Raw genomic sequence first — 9,441 nt, 5'->3', positions numbered from 1 at the left:
TGATGAATAGAGCACTTTTGTCAGGTCATTGTAATCACTCAACATCATTTATTGTTAAATCTGAATATAACATCTGGTGGCTAGGAGCATTTGAGGTAGATACTGAGAATTTTGATATATTGTATTGGATTTTTTATCAAACATCAATACCTAATGTTACTCAAAGGCAACAAGTAGGAGAAGAGCTATTTGTTGAAGGATTTGGGAACTACAGGATTGAGTGGCACATAGCTGGTGACCTAAAGACACTCAAATGTATGTATAATGTATCAAAGGGAGCCAACTCGAGATCTCCTTGCTTATACTGCATGTCACCAGCTGCAGAGTTAAACTCAAGAAATTGTAATAGAGCTCCCTCTAGGCACAATAAGGATCCACAGTTTAAACTAGACTTGGACATTCCTTTAGCGAATGTCCATATTTGTACACTTCATGCACTTTGCAGGATAATTGAAAAGCTTGTTCATCTCTATATAGGATTTGCATGGAAGCTGAAGCCATTATCAACTAGAACAGATGCTATAACGAAGGTTGAAAAAGTTCTCTCTGCAATTGGTTTTCATGGTGGCAATGTTATTATTGAACCAGATCTTTAGAAGTCTAAGGATGGTAATTGTGTACCAAAAAAACCATCTATTGGTGGAGTGAAGGCTAGAAGGTTTCTAGGCTTTCATGGGAGACTTGGCAAGATAAACTCGAGAAATGGTGGCTCAACTATTAAATTTAATCAGTGGAAATCCCTACATAATGCAGTTAAGGATCACACTGATAATGGACAAGCTCGGAATAGAAAAGCTAAAGTTTGGGAAACACTAGACAAAGTGTTTTTTTATTGCGATAAGATTGAATGGAATGATGATGATCTCAAAGACTTTAAAAACCAATTGAACCTTTTCAAAAAGGCGATGACAGAAGCTTGGGGTGATCAACACTTTACTCATTATATGGTAAGAAGTTTGTATATGTTTGTTTCTTCATTGTCGAACTCATATAATGTTTTTTAATAACTTTATTTATTTGTTGACTATGCAGCATATTCTATATAACCATGCTCCATACTTTATTAAACAATATGGATCTCTATCTATCTGGTCAACCCAAGATATGGAAAAATCACATTATCAAGAAAGAACAAAATATTTTAGACACACAAGACATGGAGGTGGAAGACACAAAGCCAATAGTTTATTAGAGGTCTTTCAATGGTTCTATCGACAAATCTGGCATAAATTCAAGCTTAAAGATACAACCACATCAAGCAATACATCATCTTTAGCAAGGACTATACAAATTGTTAGCCAAAGAAGAAAAGATAGATATTTAAATTCTTGTGCAAAGCAAAGATTTACACAATGGTTACAAACCAAACAAAGAGTTGGGAAAAGATGGGTTTCAAGAAACCCTTAATCTTTGGCATCTTCTAGTTTGATTGTGTTGCAAAAGAGTCCTTAGTTTCAGGCACCTCGACAGGGCCTCCAGAGGAGTCCTTAGTTTCAGGCACCTCAATAGGGCCTTCAGAGGAGTCCTTGGTTTCAGGTAGCTCGACAGGGCCTCTAGAGGAATCTTTTATTTCATCCCACTTAATAAGACCTCTGTATTTCAAAAACTCCTGTTTTCGATAGCCTGGAAGAAGCTTCAAATTCTTACTATCTCCTACATAAGAGAGCAAATAGGAGCCAAGAACTCCAAAATATCCAGCTCTAGATCCACTGTATCCAGGCATGAAGCCAAAAACTCTTATGGCTTCTTCCTTCTCCACTAAAATGATCTTGTCCAAACCTCTGTTGAAAACTTGAGATCCAATTACCTTTGAGATAGCTCTCAAAGCCATCATTGGTAGACTTGAAGAGCTTGACAATCTACTATGATATATTACAATTGTTTGATTGTTTAAGTTTCCAATATAATGGCCAAGGCTTTGATTTTTTCCAAGCTTCATTGGTCTAGAGCCCTTGGCCCTTCCAAGAAAGTTGTCCAGATCTTCAATCTCAATCTACACAACAAACCACAATAGTATAAGATATAAGATATTTATCTATAATGCATAATAAAGTCTAACATAAACTCAATGGGTAACTTCGAATTATATTTCATACCTTAGGATGCTCGTCTTCTTCGAGAAGACTATCATCATAAAGATTTATTGAACTCTTGGGTTTCTCATCTGATGGAGACTTCAATCTCTCTTCATACCCTACATCATCAATATGAAGTTTCTTCTGGACCTGCAAGAACTCTTCTTCTGTAGGTAGCCCCCCCTTTTCGTATTCTACGATTTGATTAATACATGTATGTAAGGCTATAGAGCTGTCTTGAAAATTCTCTCCCTCAACATCAAAACTTGCTAGTGGTTCTTGTTCATAACCTATAAAATTCATGTCATTTTTACCCCAACCTGCAATGATTGCTAAGCAATAATCTTCTCTAAGATCAAAAAGATGTTGAATATCATTTAGCAACACATATCTATTCTTGTTGATAAGATAAGTGGAAAATATTGGAACACATGTAAGAGGACCTTCTTCATCAACCTGTGCACTTGGCTTGATCTCCTTTTCTTCCACCATTGTGATATTGTCACTCTTGAACAAACCTACATCAAAACCTTGGACAAGTTGATTCTCAATATCTTCTTGGAACATCTCCTCCTTCTCTTCGACCTCCTTATCCATACTTGCAATATCCTCTAGCTTTCCCTGTTGGTCTATATCTGGAGAAGAATTTTCCATGTATTGAAGATACACAATAAATCCAACGTCCTTGTGGATCAGGAGGCATTGCTGTTGATACCTGTGGAAAGGGCAACATGTTTCTCTCTTTCTGAATTCCTCATCAATGAGGTTGAACCTGCCTAGCAAAGTTGACCTGGATGTACTGGTGGCTCCCATGACATCACTATAATGAACAAATCCATTGACTTCCAAACCTTGAACATGTCTATCATAAAAACATCTATACTCCTTAAGTTTATCTTCAAGATCCTCCAATAACTCCTTCAAATCAAAAGGAACATTGAAAATTTCCCTGATATAGCTAAACTTGGAAGAATTTCCAGTGGTGTATAAGAAATCAAAGAGCCTATCATCAGAAGTCTCCACTAGCTCCTCCTCATCCATTCCTTCCAGAGATAGCTTTCTCTTTGTCATCTTGACCAACAAAAGATTTGTCCATGAAAACAAAGCACAATGGCAACAATGTCTAATAAAACAAGATGGAACCATGGAAAGAGGCCCCAAAATTGCATTTTTCAAGACAAAAAATCAAAAAAGGAGAAATTCTTTTAATTGACTGGTGAAATGCGAAAACAAGGTGTTCAAGGCAAATGCCGGTGAAGAAATCACGTTTCACCAGACACTACTTGAAGACGAAAGTTATTTGAATATCTCACCGGTGAAACGCGATAGTTAGCAAAATATCACTAACCAGAGACATTATTTCGCGTTTCACTGTCAAAAGATGCAAAACAAAAAGAGAAACATGAACTATGAATTAATTCTATTAAAATACATAAATTTATGATAAGATCCTTTCTGAAAGTGCTGCGCTCCTTTTAAAAGATAAAAAGCACATAACATCTGTAAATTTTCAAGTGTTATAAAAAATTCTTTCTATATTAATCAAATTGATTTTGTTCAAATACTTGTAATAACAAAATTTTATTACCTATCAGAAATTGTTGAACTGCTCTTCAAACAGGAAGAAAAAACCTTGAAGGGAAGTCGAAACAAAATTTCGGGAGAAAGGTAGACAATATCAGAGAGAATGGCTTCGAAAAGCTTTTATATTGATCGTCAAATGTGTGTTGATAGTTCCAACGAAAAAGTTTGTGTAATGATGAAAAATAAATGACCGCAAATTTGGACGAAATTTTCAATATTTTTGCACGTCCGCAATACCTCAGAATACGTGCACACGTGTCTCACTTAACACACAGTATCAAATTTCTCAGAAGACGTGCGCACTCCCTTTTTTCGAGAATACGTCGTACATGTTTTACTTAACACTTCGCCAAGTAATGAATGTACCCTTGAAATCCCCCAATAAAGGGAAGCAACGGCTAAATTCGTTTCATATTTTTATGGTCATGAAGCACATTTTCATGGTCATGCAGTAGGGCCTTCGAGCACATTTTTGTGGTGATGCTGTGGTTGTGAAGAACGTATTCGTGTTTCACTAACCCATTGACAAAATTCGTTCTAAATGGATTTTTCATAGCAAAACGTGAAAGAAGGTATGGTTTTCTACATCCTCCTTCTCTTCTGCATCCTCCTTCTTTATGCCCAGGCGTCCATTCATTGCATTTTTTTGATACTTTTCCTTAATTTTTTCTATTATTATGAGCTTATGAGCACTATAAACGAATTCTTTCCATAGTGTGAGCATTCCTTAATGCTGTGGAGATTTAAGACAATCCTTCAAACTTTTTCCTTTCTGTGGATATTTTAGGTAATTTTAATGGCATTCCTTAGATCAAAGCTTTGTTTTTCTTCATTTTATTGATTACTTTGCTATTTATGAGTTGTCAGGTGAAACACGAAAACAACATGCTGCAAAGAGGCCTCTTGTCTGAAACTCGCATTTCATTGGACACACTGGACAAGAATCCGGTGAAACACGAAAACAAAATGCTGTAAGGAGGTCTCTTGTCTGAAACTCGCGTTTCACTGGACACACTGGACAAGAATCTGGTGAAACGCGAAAACAACATGCTGCAAGGAGGCGCCTTGTCTGAAACTCGCGTTTCACTGGACACAATAGACAATAAGTCCGGTGAAACGCAAAAACAAGATGCTGCAAGAAGGCGCCTTGTCTGAAACTCGCGTTTCACTGGACAAAGTGGACAAGAAGTCTGCTGAAACGTGAAAACAACATGCTGCATGGAGGCCTCTTGTCTGAAACTTGCGTTTCACTGGACACACTAGACAGGAAGTAATATCTTTTTTTTTGGCAGATGGCTAGGACTAAAGCAACAGCAAGGAAGGGAAAGATTGATCCTAGGGGTTTAACATCAAACATTCATGAATCCTTAAAGCCTCCAAAGCCCTCTAGAAAGTCAAAGCCAAGGAGAAAGTTTTCTCAGAATATCAGGTGCTTAAGGGAGATTAGGAAGACAATAAAGGCTCTTGACAATGCAATTCCAAAGTTGTCTTTTCAGAGGCTTGTCAGGGAGATTTGTGACAAATATAGTTTGGATAGTTTTAGATGGACAAGAACAGTCCTTAATTGTATACAGGAAGCCACAGAGGATTTTTTAATTGAGTTTTTTTAAGATGCCTATATTTGTGCTGCTCATGGTCATAGGCTCACACTCATGGACAAGGACATGGTAATTCTTAGGAGGCTAAGATATAGATTTTCAAAGGTCCTTGAGCCAATTCCCCTCACTGATGAGAAGACATTTAATATCCTTAATGTGCCCCCAGCTAGGAGAAAGAAAGATGATTCTGGTCCCAAGGTTGAGGATGTCACCCATGAGAGGGATACAAGGCAACATGAAAAAGAGGAGAAAGCTAAAGAGGAATAGGCAGATATATGGAGAGAGTATAGGAGGCAAAGGGCTGAAGAAACTGAAGCAGAGCAACTAGAGTCCTTTGAAAATGAGTTGGCCACCCTTCTTGAAGCAGCTAATCCAAAATGATTCAATGTGTTTTGTTTCTTACCTGGTGACTTAGGCAAAAGAACATAGATTATCTCCTTTGATGTTGCACGTGTTCAGATTCTTAAGGATAAAAGAAGATAAATAAATGACAATATTATTCTTGTTGGCCTAAGGTATATCCACCCATAATTACTTCTACTTTTTGATATTTTTTTAACAATAATATTTTTCTTGTTTATACTCACTATTTCTATGCATTTTCTAGGTGTGTAATGCATGAGTTTCCTTTGGATATGCAACAAAAAATTAAGGTTCTTGATCCATCTATCTCATTCTTTATGAGGAACGAGCTTGATACAAGTTTTGTTGAGCAGTAGTTCAATCTGATTGACTTCGATACTTTGAAGCTCCTTATAATTCCATATAATGAAAAGTAAGTGATTCAATATTCTATTAGAGTTTTTGAGATTTTATCCTTCTAATTTGTTGAGATATGATTGCTTTCAGTTCTCATTGGAGCTTGATTGCAATAGATTGTGTGGATAAGCAATGTTTTTAAATCACTTTATGAAAGGAAGCCATGGAAATGCTAAATTGTAAGTTATATTATCCAAGGGCTCCTTGATATTTTAATTTTTTTTTTTGTGTAAGTGCTCTAAATTTCAATATATTTTATATATAGAGGTGCAAAAAGATTAATTGAAGAGCTAGAGAAAAGACCCCCTATGCCATCTGATTTGCTTGCAACAATGCAATATAGACAAGTTGCAGTAAGTTATTGATTAAAATAATTGAAACATAAGTTTATTCTATGAGCTACTATCCGTCCTCTTTATAGTTTTACTTTGTGTTGGTGGTTGCAATGTTCTCATCAGGAGGTTAGCCATTCTTGGGCTGGAGGGTGATTGCAAATGCTAGAAGAATGGTTAACTTTGTTTATCTTAATGATGATAAACATGTAAAGGTAATATGAAAGATGCTAAATTTTAAGATAGATATTCATTGCAAATAGTCCATTGATGATAAAAATATAGTCTATTGTAAGAACAATAATGAACTAAAACTCTTTTTTCTATAAATGTGTGACAGTTTTCGAAGGATTGCTATGCATCTGAGCATGTTTAGTATGTTAGAACAAAGCTCTTGAAGTATATAATGGTCAATTGTATATAACCAATAATAGAGATTGGTGGGGATTTGCACCATGAAGGAGATGCGACGCCTATAACCACGGAAGGTGAAGCCACAACTTCAACACCTTTACCCACACCTTCTATACCCAAGACATTAGAGAAAGGCAAAAGGACTCCTAGAAAGGATAGTTTTCCAAAAAAGAAATAGCTTTGCCATATCGCATTGTAAGCCTTCATATATAGAAAATTTCCCTTCATCCCTTGTATATCTCATAGAGATGGCAGATAGACATCTGCTACAAAATTTGTACATATATTTTATATTGATAGTAAAGATATCTTTTCTTGAATGTCCTTGCAGTGTATATTATTTTCTCTCCTTTTCGATATCTGCAAAAAATAAATTACAAATGTTTGTTAGTTAGGAAGTGATATCTTGATATACATCTAAGTAGATATAATATGATGTGAAAACTTACTCATTTCTTGTCAAGTTGAAATACAAAGGAGCATGGTAGTTCAATGTCTTCATTTTGTAAATCCATCCTCACTTGATGTAGTGTACATGATTTTTTGATCTTTAAGATTGCAATAATATCCTCGTTGAACCAAATATCAAGATCCACTATAGGATCTTTGCTGAAATCATTAAGATTCTGATCTAAAGCAACTAGACTACTACCAACAAAATGCCATCGACTATAGTAAAAGCTAAGGATAAAATTTTGAGTAGCAATCATATATTTACAAGCTATAGAGTCTTGATCTATCTTACATATAATTTTTCCTTCTGTCCTTGTATTCCATCCTTCATCAACAAATTGTATGATATGATCATATGTTAGTCTCTTCACTGAAAGCATGGTTTTTGTTATTCTTATCTCCATATTAGAGAAGAAATCAATAAATATATTAATAGGCATAAACAAAGTAACTTTGCTTAGCCTACTTGAGATATTAGATTTTAGTGCTTTGTGGATCTCAGAAAATATCTTACATCTATAGCCCTCACTAGTACCTGGACTTGGCAAAGGCCACTCAAAGCTTGAAAAATCTTGCAAAGGAAGGAGGTTTATTGATCCCCATTGGCAACGCCGCATAGGAATAACATAAGAACGGTCATAAAAGAATATTCCATTCTCTGCAAGCTCTGTCTTCTTTCTGCCTCTATAAATTTCTTCTCCAATTGAACCATGTATAACATCAATAACATCAATAATAGACTCCATTGGTTGTCATTCCTCAAGATTAGAGGGATAGATGTCTACAAGACAAACAAATATTATAATGGAAAAACCTAAACCATGTTTAAGAAAGGAAAAACTTTAAGAATCAAATTCTTACAATTTGGTCTATGCATTGGAAGCTTTGAAGATCGAGGTTTCAAACACAGCTCTCTATGCATGAACACATGTTGCACTAGAACATCTTTGATGCTATTCTTATTTGCTCCAAGCTTAAAATCTCAGATTCTGCCCTTCCAAGCAGAGATAAACAAGCTCTCATGTCTTTGTCTTTTTCCACATTTTGCTTGTTGCATGGTGATCCAACTACCTTTGCTAATGATAGTAGGAATCCATCTTCCATTAGTTTGGAATGAGTTAAACATTGATATGGATGTGATTTGGGAGCTTGGACGCCTTGTTGAAGGTTGAATTTCTGTATCCATGGTAGAAGAGAGACAGACACACACACACACACACACACACACACACACACACACACACACACACACACACACACACACACACACACACACACACACACACACACACACACACACACACACACACACACAGAGAGAGAGAGAGAGAGAGAGAGAGAGAGAGAGGAGGGAAAAACAATAGAGGAATAAAAGAAAGGAGGGAAAAAAACACACGAAGATATTGATCAATGTTAAAACATGGATCTATGACAGAAGCTATGGAGGTTGAAAGAGGACGAATGAACTCATGAAGACATTGACACTGACAAGACAAATTATCACACAAGTGAATTAGGTTCCAAGATTGAGACTTGGACTCATAAACACAATCTTGTGTGTGGACAATGACAGAGACACTTTACTGGAAAGAAAAGAGTACTATCATTGCATTATAAAAGAGAGAAAGTACAATGCTTTATAGGAAACTGGATGATAGCACTTCTCCTATTATGCATATGGGATTCTAGTCATGAGCCCTCACTGCTCCTTACAAAGAGACTGAAGTAGGTGTGACTGCAAATATCTCAATACCCCCCCTCAATCACAACTAGAAGTACAAAGCATATAGAGGCTTTAGTGAAAGCAACACTTGCAAAGTGTGGACACACCATAAACAGGGCAAAACACCGGAGGCTGTCATAAGAGAGGCTAAGTGTGGGTACCATAAATATAATGGACATCCATAGGCTGTAATAGGGACCTCACAAAGTGTTCAGAGGCTGTAGTACAAGGCTACATGAGGAGTTTACAACCGAAGAATTAGGGCTAGGAAATACAAAGTTAAAAGAGTCTATCCGAATAGAAGGACTGATGAGGTTCGTCCTTGTCCTAGTAGTCTTCTTCTTCTTCTTCTTCTTTTGCTCCATGTTCTTCTTCTTCGTTAACAACATCTAGATAGGCATTTTTGGACCTCATTTTGACATGGCAGAACTTCTCGATGTGTCTGGTTCTTTTGCAAAAGTCACAGAAAAGCTGATCCTTCTTGCCTTTGTACATGTCGCCAA

Source organism: Lygodium microphyllum, chromosome 8, assembly GCF_053477565.2.
Source record: "Lygodium microphyllum isolate KBCC chromosome 8, Lygodium_microphyllum_v1.1.10, whole genome shotgun sequence".
Lineage (NCBI taxonomy): Eukaryota > Viridiplantae > Streptophyta > Polypodiopsida > Schizaeales > Lygodiaceae > Lygodium > Lygodium microphyllum.
The sequence above is the reverse complement of the archived record's forward strand: the minus strand, read 5'-3'. Positions refer to the sequence as shown.